Source organism: Macaca nemestrina, chromosome 1, assembly GCF_043159975.1.
Source record: "Macaca nemestrina isolate mMacNem1 chromosome 1, mMacNem.hap1, whole genome shotgun sequence".
In the NCBI taxonomy this organism is placed as follows: Eukaryota; Metazoa; Chordata; class Mammalia; order Primates; family Cercopithecidae; genus Macaca; species Macaca nemestrina.
In genome coordinates this window covers 15,004,413-15,016,330 of record NC_092125.1, presented here as the reverse complement: position 1 = coordinate 15,016,330, position 11,918 = coordinate 15,004,413, and the positions used below count along the sequence as shown (strand labels likewise).

At 46.1% G+C, this 11,918-nt stretch overlaps 1 protein-coding gene across 1 annotated transcript in view; it reads left to right on the top strand.

The window, feature by feature from the left end:
* Window positions 1–11,918, top strand: part of LOC105464118 (solute carrier family 35 member F3) — a 409,658-nt gene that overhangs the window by 254,441 nt on the left and 143,299 nt on the right. The gene's annotated exons all lie outside the window — the stretch shown is intronic.

Below are 11,918 nucleotides of genomic sequence, written 5' to 3'. Positions count from 1 at the left end.
CCTCAGTGGATTGGAGGATGCCCACCCGCATTGGCAAGGGCAGATCTTCTTTACTCAGCCTATTGTTTGAAACGCTCATCTCTTCCAGAAACAGCCTCACAGACGCACCGGGAGTGTCTAAACAGCTCCCGGGGCATCCCTTAGCCCCGTCAAGCTGACACATGAGATTAATGAGCTCAGCATAGGAGCTATCGTCAGGAGGCCAGGGTCTTCATCCCAGCCCAGCAGACGGTTAGCAACATGACAAGGACAAAGCGTTCCTGGCTCTGGGCCCCCAGGCTCTAACATTCTGGGATTGTGTCACAATGGGCAGCCAGAGGGGCACTGGCCTCTGCCTGGAAACTTTGCTGGATTTCTGGGAGTTCCTGGCTGTGATGCTCTGGACAGGGACAAACTGCCTGTCGGGGACATCTTGTTGACCATGGGGCCCACAGTTCCACTGCAGGAGGAAGTCAAGTACCTGCTCCACAGGAAGTCCAGGCTTACAGGCTGCTGGCCTCACCATGGCCCAGTAGATGAATGTAGAGTCCCCAGATGTCCTGCTAGGAAGGAGATGCACGTTCTTCCCAGGGGAATGTCTTTTTTTTTTTTTTTTTTTTTTTGAGATGGAGTCTCACTCTGTTGCCCAGGCTGGAGTGTAGTAGTGCGATCTTGGTTCACTGCAAGCTCCGCCTCCTGGGTTCACGCCATTCTCCTGCCTCAGCCTCCTGAGTAGCTGAGACTACCGGCTAATTTTTTGTTTTTTTAGTGGAGAGGGAGTTTCACCATGTTAGCCAGGATGGTCTCAATCTCCTGACCTCGTGATCCGCCTGCCTCGGCCTCCCAAAGTGCTGGGATTACAGGCATGAGCCACTGCGTCCGGCCCCCAGGGAAACATCTTAATCCTTCATGCCTCTTCTCCAGCCCCACTCTCTCAGTCTCCTACCCTAAGACAGGCTGAAAGAACAGAACCCTAGGTATAGTCATTCATGAAGTCCCTTCTGCTGGCACTGTGCTGGGGGCTTTTACATGAGTTACTGTCCCATGTAATCCTCACTGGAGCTTCACAGATGGCCTGACCCCATTACAAAGGGGGACACTGCAGCTCGTAGAGGTTAAACCACTTGCTCATATGGAAAGGAGCATGAGCTTGATCTAGCTGATGCAGAAACAGTTATTTCTGTCTCACTGTGCTGTCTCCCAGGTAGGATCTAAAGCCAAGTAGCCAGTAGAGAAGTGAGGATTCTACCATTTCAGCATACATTTTGGCCAGGCGTCCTTAGGCGGCTTGTTGGTGGTCAGGTCACCTGCTGGCAGGCAGACCCGAGGTGTAGAGTGCCTGTTCCAACACAAGACAACCCCGAGTGAGGCCCCTCCCAGAAGCAAACGACTCATCTCCCTGAGATATCCTACCCCTCACCACAGGCCTGAGCTTTTCCTAAGGCTCCAGGATTTGACTTTATAAGTGCAGCATTCACAACACAGAGCAAAAGCTGCCTGAGGCCAGAGCTGAAAACAATATTTGGTCCTCAGACAGCAGAAGAGGTGACCAGGTTACCTAACTTAACCTAAGGGTGAGTTTGAGGAACGTTCAAGGAAGAACATTTACAAGAAGTACTTATGGTTGCACTAAGTCACTTTGATGTGGCCTTGCCATGGGGACAGTCGGCCTCTCAGGATCTTGGCAAGCCCAAGCAGTCTTGTTGGGTGAAGCCAAGAGCACAATTAAGAAATTTAATTTGCAGACTCACAGTTAGCTCACTTAAGAAAAGTTTCCATGAATCCTATAATCATGGAAATAGGTTCAGTGTCTGTCAGCTATGGGGCTGTATTCTGAATCTTCTCATTCTGCTCACTTCTCCCCAACTCAGGGGTTCCCCAAAGTTTGGTCCTGAAACCACCAGCAGCACCTGAGAACTTGTTAGAAATGCACATTCCCAAGTCTCATTCCAGAACCCCTGAATCAGAAGCTGGAGTGGGGCAAGGTGACCTGAGTTGCAGCTAGTTCTCCAGGGGATTCTGCATATTGGGATCACTGATGCTCTGTCCCCAGCCCCAGAGGCCCTGGCTTAATTAGTCTGGGGTGCGCCTGGGACACAGGGATTTTTCAAAGCTCCCATGGTGATTCTAACGTGTAGCTGGGGTGACAATGACTGCTTTTGAGGGCTTTGCACAGTGGAGGTGATGTGATCTGGCACATGTTGAGACAGATGTAAATTTCTTACACAGAGGGGGGTGTCTGTGCAGCGCCAATGTCTGCTGTAAGACTTACCTGGATAATTATTCAATACAAATTCCTGGCTTCCAAGCCCACCGCATCAAATCTTCAAGGAAAGAGCCTCAGAAACTATAGCCTTTTAAATTAGACCAGTGCCCCAAGACACATGATACTTATCATCAGAGAGCTGGGGACACTGTGGTTCTCAACAGAGGATACTAGAGGCTGGGAAGGGTAGGAGGAAGGAGGGGATAGGGAGGAATTTGTTAAAAGTTACAAAATTAGAGCTAGACAGGAAGAATAATTTCTAGTGTTCTATATTACTGTAGGATAATTGTAGTTAAGAATAAGATATTCTTAACTACAAAGAGCTAGAAGGAGGATGATAAATGTTTGAGATGATAGATATGCTAATTACCTTGATCTGATCACTATACATTATATGTACCTTAACATCACTATGAACCCCATAAATGTATATAATTATTATATGGACTATGGACTCAGTTATCCCCCTCACCCCGCAGCACCCTGCTTCCCCAACCCCAGAAGCTGATGACTGTTTCTACCCAGTGAAAAGTGGGAAGGAATGTCCAGCTCATCTCCTTTTTAGCACAGATTCACATCTGACCGTTGCTTGCGTGGATTTCTGTGTCCTCACCTTTCCTGGCCTCCAGCACCCAGTTGGACACCTCCAGTCCAGACCCCCACCTACCCTTCTAGCTAGTCCCTAAGCTGAAATCTCAGGGTGCCTTGCAATAGGGTCAGTGCCACAGCCCCCAGAACACATCAATTATTTTTTAGCTATTTATTTATTTATGACGAAGTCTTGCTGTTTCACCCAGGCTGGAGTGCGGTGGCACAATCTTGGCTCACTGCAACCTCCACCTCCCAGGTTCAAGGCTGACTCAGCCTCCCGAGTAGCTGGGACTACAGGTGCGTGCCACCACGCCCAGCTAATTTTTGTATTTTTAGTAGAGATGGGGTTTCACTATGTGGGCCAGGCTGGTCTCGAACTCATGACCTCAAGTGATCCACCCACCTCGGCTTCCCAAAGTGCTGGGATTACAGGTGTGAGCCACTGCACCTGGCCGAATTTTTTAACTATTTGTTCTTAAAATAGTTCAGTGTCGCTTAATGGGATTCATTCTGAGAAACGCATTGCTAGGCGACTTCATCATTGTGCAAACATCATAGTGTGCACTCACACAAACAGATGGTATAGCCTACTACACACCTAGGCTATATGCTATTTCCTCTTGCTCCTGGGCTACAAACTGGTACAGCATGTGGCTGTTCTCAATACTATAGGCAATTGTAACACAATGGTAAGTGTGTATGTCTCTAAACATATCTAAATGTAAAAAAGATACAGTAAAAATGCAGTATTATAATCCAACGTGGCCACAGTCATATACACGGTCTGTTGTTGACTGAAACATCACTATGCAGTGCATGGCTGTGATTTTCGTCTCACAGGATGTTGCAAAAACAGTAGAGAGGCCCCATGTGTCCCACTTCCAACTTCCGCCAATGGTAACATCATCCCTGACCTTAAGGCAAAATTGAACCCAGAAAATTCTCATTGACACAACACTGTTGGCTAGTTAACAGACCTCTTCAGATTTCACCAAACAATCATTTTTCATGCTTTTTAATGCCTGTGTCCCTTTAACTCAGGGCTCTGATAGCCAGCTGACCAAGGGGTACAGTCATTGTCCAGGATTTCACTAGGAGCAGGTGGAGGGGCTGGAATACAAACTGCTTTTCAGCTCCCTCGTGGAAGCTCATAAATGATCATGATGAAAATACTAAATACTTACATAGGATTATTATACACCAGATGCTGTTCTAAGTAGTTCAGGTACATTAACTCATTCAGTCCTTACAAAAGCCCTGAAAGGTAGACACCCTTATTATCACCCTAGTACTACATGTGAGGAGCCAGAGGCCCAGAGAGGGTAAGTGACTTACCCCAAATCACAGAGCTAGTTAGGAGCTCAGGCAGAATTTGAACTAGGCAGCCTGGCTGCTGTGGGGTCTTTGTCCTTCAACCCCATGCATTTCTACTTCCTGCACTGCTACACCCTTATCTCTCAAACTGGGGAACAAATAACCTCTGGGATCCTAGATTGGAGAACAGAGGTGGTGGGGGCAGAGCAAAAGCACTGGCAAGCATGGTTCCAGATTCAGGGAGCATAGAAGATTCGTTATTGAAACAAAAGCTGCCACAATGTGGATTCGAATGCAAAATCCTTGGAAAGTTTTAGGATGGAATGTGAGGTTTTAAATACCTTTTGGCTTTGCAGTGGGACATTCTGACCACAGCCCCTGTCTCCAGGAGCTAAAGCTACCCCAAGGCCATTTGGACTCCTTCAGTGGGAGAGAAGGGAAGCATTGCCTTAAATTAAGAGTCCAGCCTCTGCTGAGGACAAGGGTTTCCTCCTCTCTCTGACAAATTAATCAGATCTGAAAGTGAGAAGGTGGGCTTGGGAGCGATGTTCTCCTATGGAGCCTGGGGAATGTGCCCGTGTGTGCCCCACAGGACCCCTGTGTACAGCTGGAAAGGGGCCACCTGGGGAATTAGAACCAGAGGCCTCTTCCAGGCCCCACTCACCCCTCGCTCTGGTGCATCCTGGTACAAGCACGAGCTGGACAGCTCTACGTGGCAGTCCTGTGTTTCTGCGGCATGGTGCCACAGAGAATGTTTTGTCCCTGTGCTGGTGGTCTCTGTTGAACACTGGCTTTGCCACTTCATGGCAACTCTGTGCCAAAGATGTGAGATGAATGAAGGGAGGCACCAGGGCACCTGTTCACCTCATGTGTACCCTGAGTACAAGCAGACAGTGCTCCTAACAAAACCCACTGGACACTGAGCCCGTAGCCTCCCTGTCCCTTCACTCCAGCCTTCCATCTGTTGGTTTACTACCTCCTGGCCTTGCATTAGTGGATCCAAAAACTGGTTGTTTTACTCACTTTGAATAGATAATGGAAATCATAGCTTCTATTTGTTGAGCACCTACTATGTGCCAGGAATGATTTTATGCTTATGCGTCACAGACACTGTTTTACTTAATCCCGCCCTGTCTCTGAGAGAGCTGGTTATAATCCCCATTTTGCACACAAGGAACCTGAGATTCAGAGAAGTCAGTCACCTGCCAGAGATCACACAGCCACCAGGTGCTGAAACAGGTTTCACTCCACTGCACGTTTGTGTATGGACATCTATGTGTGTGCACAAACATGCTCTTCCCAACCACAGATCCTGCAGAAAGCACATCCTGGAGAAAATGCAGAATAAACGTGAGCAGGAGGCCGGAAGCTCCCCTTTGTGAGTGGGCAATTTTGGAAAATGTTGTGTGAAACATCGTCAACAAGGTGCCTATCAACTTCATTCACGCAGCAGCCCAACAAGGGCACTGTTCTTTACCTAAGCCACAAAGAAAAAGCTTTCACGGCCAGGCGCAGTGGCTCACACCTGTAATCCTAGGACTTTGGGAGGCCGAGGCGGGCGGATCACGAGGTCAGGAGATCGAGACCACCCTGGTTACACGGTAAAACCCTGTCTCTACTAAAAAAAAAAAAAAAGAAAATACAAAAAATTAGCTGGGCATGGTGGCGGGCACCTGTAATCCCAGCTACTCTGGAGGCTGAGGCAGGAGAATGACGTGAACCCAGGAGGCAGAGGTTGCAGTGAGCCAAGATCACGCCACTGCACTCCAGCCTGGGCAACAGAGCGAGATTCCGTCTCGAAGAAACAGAAAAAAGCTTTCACTAAGGGACCAAGGGAATATTAAGCAGGGAATGAAGGGAAGAAGGCTGAGATCTGCATCCAACAGAGAGTTTAGTCCTCCTGGGGACAGGAAGGGAGGTGGAAGGCGTCTTGTCATCTGAGATACTAGCAGACTCGTAGGCAGATTTTGCTGCCGATTCCCATCCTATATTTTTCAGAGATCTTCCGTGAATTTTAGAATTTGCTTAGGCTCAGAAAGAGGCATACAGTTTTTGTATCTTGAGTGGGGCTGTCACCATAGTTACCCTGTCCAATAAACTTTTTCGTTTAAATGCCTCTCACTTCAATGTACTATTTTATTCAGATCTCTATCTAATAAAGGAGGTTCTAGCAGTATCTGCCCTGGGAAAATTCTCTTCATTTTGGTCAAAAGAAGCAATCTTTATTAACTATTTTATTCTCTCCCATTGTCCATAAGAAGTAGGACAATTAATTTTTTATCATTTTTCTTTCTTACATGCTATCTGCATTTCCCCTTGTGCATAACAGGTAAGAACCATGTCTTTACCCTTTGATGAAGCAAGAGGAGGAGGTTATTTAGAACCATCCCAAAAACCTATTTAAATCATCCCATGTGTTGGAAGAAATAGCAGCCCCACACCATCAACTGGCTAGGAGAGGGTCTGGGCTTCACGCCACGGCTCATGCCGTTAGTCCCAGCTATGTGGGAGGTTGAGGCGGGAGGAGCACTTGGGCTCAGGAGTTCAAGGTCACAGTGAGCTGTGATTGCACCACTGCACTCCAGCCCGGGCAACAGAGCGAGACCCTGTCTCAAAAAAATAAAAAATAAAAAAAATAAAGGAAGAGAGTCCAGGTAAACCAATGGGTCTGAAGGACTGTCCGTGGTTTCTAGACAGCAAAAGACCAGGGCCGAGAGCTCAGCTCTCTGCAAGGACAGAGGCAGCACTGGGTGTGGAGCAGCTCTCAGAGGCAAGAGCCATCAGTGGGTTCTCAGTAGGATGGCCAGGTCAGTGTGGAGGGAGGTCCACTGGCAGCACCCCTTGCTGCACTGTGCCACTTGTCTCCTTATGAGTGTTGGGTCCCTGGCCTTCACTCTTTCTCCAGCCAAACCCTTTCTTTCTCGAGCATAGCTCTGAGCCCACTCTCCCCTTCAAAGATTCCATCTGCCTCAAAAGTGCTTGCCAACATTAAGTGCCTGGGACTTGTTCCCACCCACCTTCAGCCCTTCTGCCAGAGGGGTTGGAGAGGATCGGAAGGCAGAGCACGGGACATCCCTTTTTTCTGGGACATCGATCATCTCCTACCTGAGCCATATGCTGGAGTTCCGCATGAAACAAATTCTGGCACCAAGAAGCTCTGAAGCCTTTCTCCACACTCTGCTTCACTTGGCAGCTCCCCATTCTTACCCAAAGAGGAAGAATCACACAGCAGTTGCGGATGGCTAGAGATTTCAAGTGTTTTAAGGCAGTTAATTTTTGGGGAAAAGAGAAAGCCGCTCCATCTGTTCATTGAGTGGAAAAGCCTATTCCCAACCTGGAGAAAGAGAAGATCTTTGGTGCGATGCTGTGAAGGGACTCAGCTGCAGTAACTCATGCTTGTTCCACTCACAGCACCTTGAGGACCCCAAAGCCCCCCTCAGCCATAAATGTGTGGGACAAGCTGGTTCCTCTGACTTCGACCTTCTATGAAGGAATAGCATTTCTATCAGAATCAATTGGGAAGCCCTTTGAGATGGTCACTAGACTCACACTCACTGCCCACCAGAAAAGAACCCAGCCAAGGTGGACTGACAGGGTGCCGAAGGGGTAGCCTTCTCAGTCTGAAGCATTCTACTTCAGAACCACCATGGCTTCATCTAGGTGGTCATAAAAAATGCAAGTCCCTGGGTTGTACCCCAGATAGACTGAAGTTGAACATCTACAAGTGAAGACCAGGAGCCTACTTTAATTAAAAAACAACGACAACAAAACACCTCTCCTGGTTCTTGTTGTGATGTTTTCTGGACTACTATAACCATGTTCCAGAAGCTCTGAGCAAGGTCTTTCCCTACACCCAAACAGCACCAGAACTGAAATTTCTTCTTTGGAGGATTATTCTTGTGAGGGCCCTGGAATGTTGTTCAAGTTGTGGTTGATATGGTTTGGCTGTGTTGTCACCCAAGTCTCATCTTGAATTGTAATTTCCACAATTCCCACATGTCATGGGAGGAACCCAGTGGGAGGTGACTGAATCATGCAGGTACGTCTTTCCTGCACTGTTTTCATGGTAGTGAACGAGTCTCACGAGATCTGATGGTTTTAAAACTGAGAGTTTCCCTGCACAAGCTCTATCTCTTTGTCTGCCGCCATCCATATAAGATGTGACTTGCTCCTCCTTGCCTTCCGCCATGATTGTGAGGCCTCCCCAGCCATGTGGAACTGTGAGTCTACTTAAACCTCTTTCTTTTGTAAACTGCCCAGTGTCAGGCAAGTATTTATCAGCAGCATGAAAACGAACTAATACAGTGGTCTTCTAAGGCTTCAAGTTAAACCATAAATACTCCTAAGAGGGAAGAACCTCCAAGCCACCTGGATGACAGAAGTATACAAGAACAGAGCTAAACTCTCTTTGTGAGTGAGGAAGCCAGAAAGGGGGAAAACAGCGTGAAAAAGCATAGGGGTTCATGGACAGTTTGGCCCCTGCCTAGTGTGGAAGCCCCCAATCCAAAGACCACACAAAGAGCTTTACTACACTTACCGAGCAGGGAGAGCACTAGTCAAATCTCCGTGTCTCTAAAGGAGGAACTTACAGAGTTGTAGGGGCAGAGTTAGTTATGGGGTACTGTTTAACGTAGAAGTTAGGAAGCAGAGATTGGTAAGAATTTGCAAATCAGGTGAGTTGCTGAACTCAGATGGTCTTTGAAATGCATGGGTCCATGAGAAGTTACTCTTAACCCAGTCTGTGGTCTTATATTGGAACATATGGATTGGAACTTGACAAGCTGACATCAAAACAATTTGATCTTAGATAGTACAGGGCATGTCATGGTTTAATACAATTTTTCTGTTGTGCAATCATAGTACAGTTTCGCCTGGATGGCATCTCTATCATTTCTCACCACCAAACAAGAACATCAGCTCATCATTGCTTTATAATCACTTGAGGGCATGCTTTACTTATCACACTGTAACCCCTTCCAGAAACCAAATTCATAACTTGAGAATGCTAAAATGAGATTCTGGAAACTTGTTCCAAAAGAGGAATTCTAAAAGTGTTAGAGCAATGATAGCATTTTAGTAATAAGAGCACCATGCCCCAGTTGCCTCCTCTGAAAGACTGTTGTCATTCAGTTGTGGAAATTCCATCACCCTACTATGTACTTGGGCTATGTTGCTTCTCACATGAAGTCCCAAGGCAAAGGTGGTAGGGAGATCACCTAGCCCATGCCCCTTGCCACCGAACTCATCCCTCCAATTCTTTCAGTCAATTGGAATAAAACCTCCTACTGTGACTTTTAAGAATAAGCACACTACATATATTCATCTGGCCATTTTCAGCCACCATTTATATTGTTTCTCTCACTGAACTTCTCAGAAGTCTCAGAAGATAGGAGAGGGTAGAAGCTTCCTGACCTAAGGAAAAAAAAAAGAAAAAGACTTTTTTAGAGCAGTTTTATGTTCACAGCAAAACTAAGGAGAAAGTTCCCATATAACCCCTTGCCCCCATACACGCACAGCCTCCCACACTGTCAGCATCCCCCATTGGAGTGCTGCGTTTGCTACCATTCATGAACACATACTGACACATCATCACCACCCAGAGTTCCTAGTTTACACTGTGGCTCAGTCTTGATGTTGTACCTTCTATGGATCTTGACAAATGTCTAATGACATGCATCCATCGTTGCAGTATCAGATAGAGCCATTTCATTGCCCTAAAAATCCTTCCCCCAACCCCTGGAAATTACTGATCTGACACTGTCTCCACAGTTTTTCCTTTTCCAACATATCATAAGCTGAACTCTCATCTCCTTTTAATGAACATGGAAACGTGCACAGAGAGGTGTGTGATGGCTCAATGTGACACAAGCAGCTCCAGGTGTTCCCTCTCCGGGCCCCACATTCCCTCCACTGAGCCTCCTTCATGACTCTGTTTCTTGACTCTGCACAGCTGAGAACTTCCTAAGCTGCGATAATTTCAGACCTGAGTAGAATAGAACTCCTATGCCGATTGTTTCCGTGAACAGAGAATTTTAGGGAATGTTCCAGTTTGGCTAAAGGTCCATCTTCTTGATGAAGCTAATGGATGAAGCTAATGGAAAGCATTTAAAACAAAGACAATTAGGGGAGACTTTGTTTTATAAAACAAATCTGAATACTTGGGAGAGCAGGTTTAACTCAAATGTTCAAAAATTCCTTCACTAATACCAGGCTTTAAAAACATTTTTTTAGTTGACAAATAGTAATTGTACGTATTCGTGATGTACAATAATTGTACATCATGGTGCTATTTCAATACACATAAGGTATAGTGATCAGTCCAGGGTAATTCGCATATTTATTATCTCAAACACTTGTCATTTCTTTGTGTTGGGAGCATTCAATATCCTCCTCCTAGCTATTTGAAACTAATAACATATTATTGTTAACTATAGTCATCCTACAGTTAATACCTGGCATTCTTATCAGCACTGAGTTGAAGCTCATCTAAGGAAAAGCAAGGTTTTTATGAGCCAAGGACACGGCATTAACTCTCTTGAATTTTTACCAATTATGTTAAAAATAACTGTGCAATTCAGGTTCAATTAAAGAGGAGAATAAAGGGAGTGGAGCAGCACGTAGCAGAATGAAGCATTTATCTAAGACTGACAGCAAAAGCCTCTTTGACTTCAGCAGTGGAATTCAGTATGCTTCTTTGGAATGAAAGAGCAAAAGAAAAAAGGAAAAAGCCTCTCACCTGACTCTATCCTCTTCTCAAGTTCCATGACCTTGGGCTGTCAGACTCACTGCAGAAGGAAAATTTCAACAGTTCAGCAGTATCACTCCTATAGCTTGATCCTAGAATTGTTTCGGCCTGATTTCCATAGACATTTTTTGTAATCCACTGCCAACCTCTAGGAAATGGGGATGAGTGACAACAGTACCTGGCTAGAAATGACAGACTGTGGCTCCAGTTCTGGTGGTTTGTTGGTTCTACAGGTGAGCCTCAGGTGGTCATCTCTCCACTGTGGGGCTCTCTGACTTCCCTCTTTCTCAAAAGGATGTGGCTAATCCTTCACATTAGATCTTCTCAAAGATGCCTAATGATCTTAAGGTCTGTGCATCCCATGGTGTTTCCTTGGGTGCAAGTTTAGAGCTTACTGGAATAGGGACAGAGGGATGGCCGCATTGACCTTCAGGTTTTCTTAAATCCCTTTCTTCAGACAGAGGGGCTCAGGTAAAGGAAAGACATCACTTCTGCATGGCGAATGCAGCTGAGAGCACACTCCTCCCTGCTGAGTGAGAAGGCCTAGCTAGCAACTCAAGGAAGATGCTCATGTCCTGCTAAGACATTAGAACACACACAGGTACACACGTTGTACACACATGCACCTCTTTATCCAACTCCAAGCACCTGGTTAGGAGAGATCGTGTCACTGAATTTAGAATTGTCAGGTCACTCTTTATTTAAAGTCCTAGTCTTAGGGACTTCATTCACCTATCTTCCTTAGTTCCCTCATTGGCCACCTCCTACTGCAAAGGCAACTGAGAGCGGATTTGAATCCCATAACATTTACAGGAGCCTTTTAGTAAAGTGTTCCAGAAATAAAAGTCATCACATACCCAGGCAGGGAAACAGGGAAGATACAGGAGATTCCTATTCCTTTATTTAATTTTACATTTTGTCTTACCTTTTTATTATCAAAAATTCAACATTTACAAAGTGGAAATCATACAATGAACTGCCATGTACCCATCACCCAGTTTCAACAATTAGCAACTCAAGACC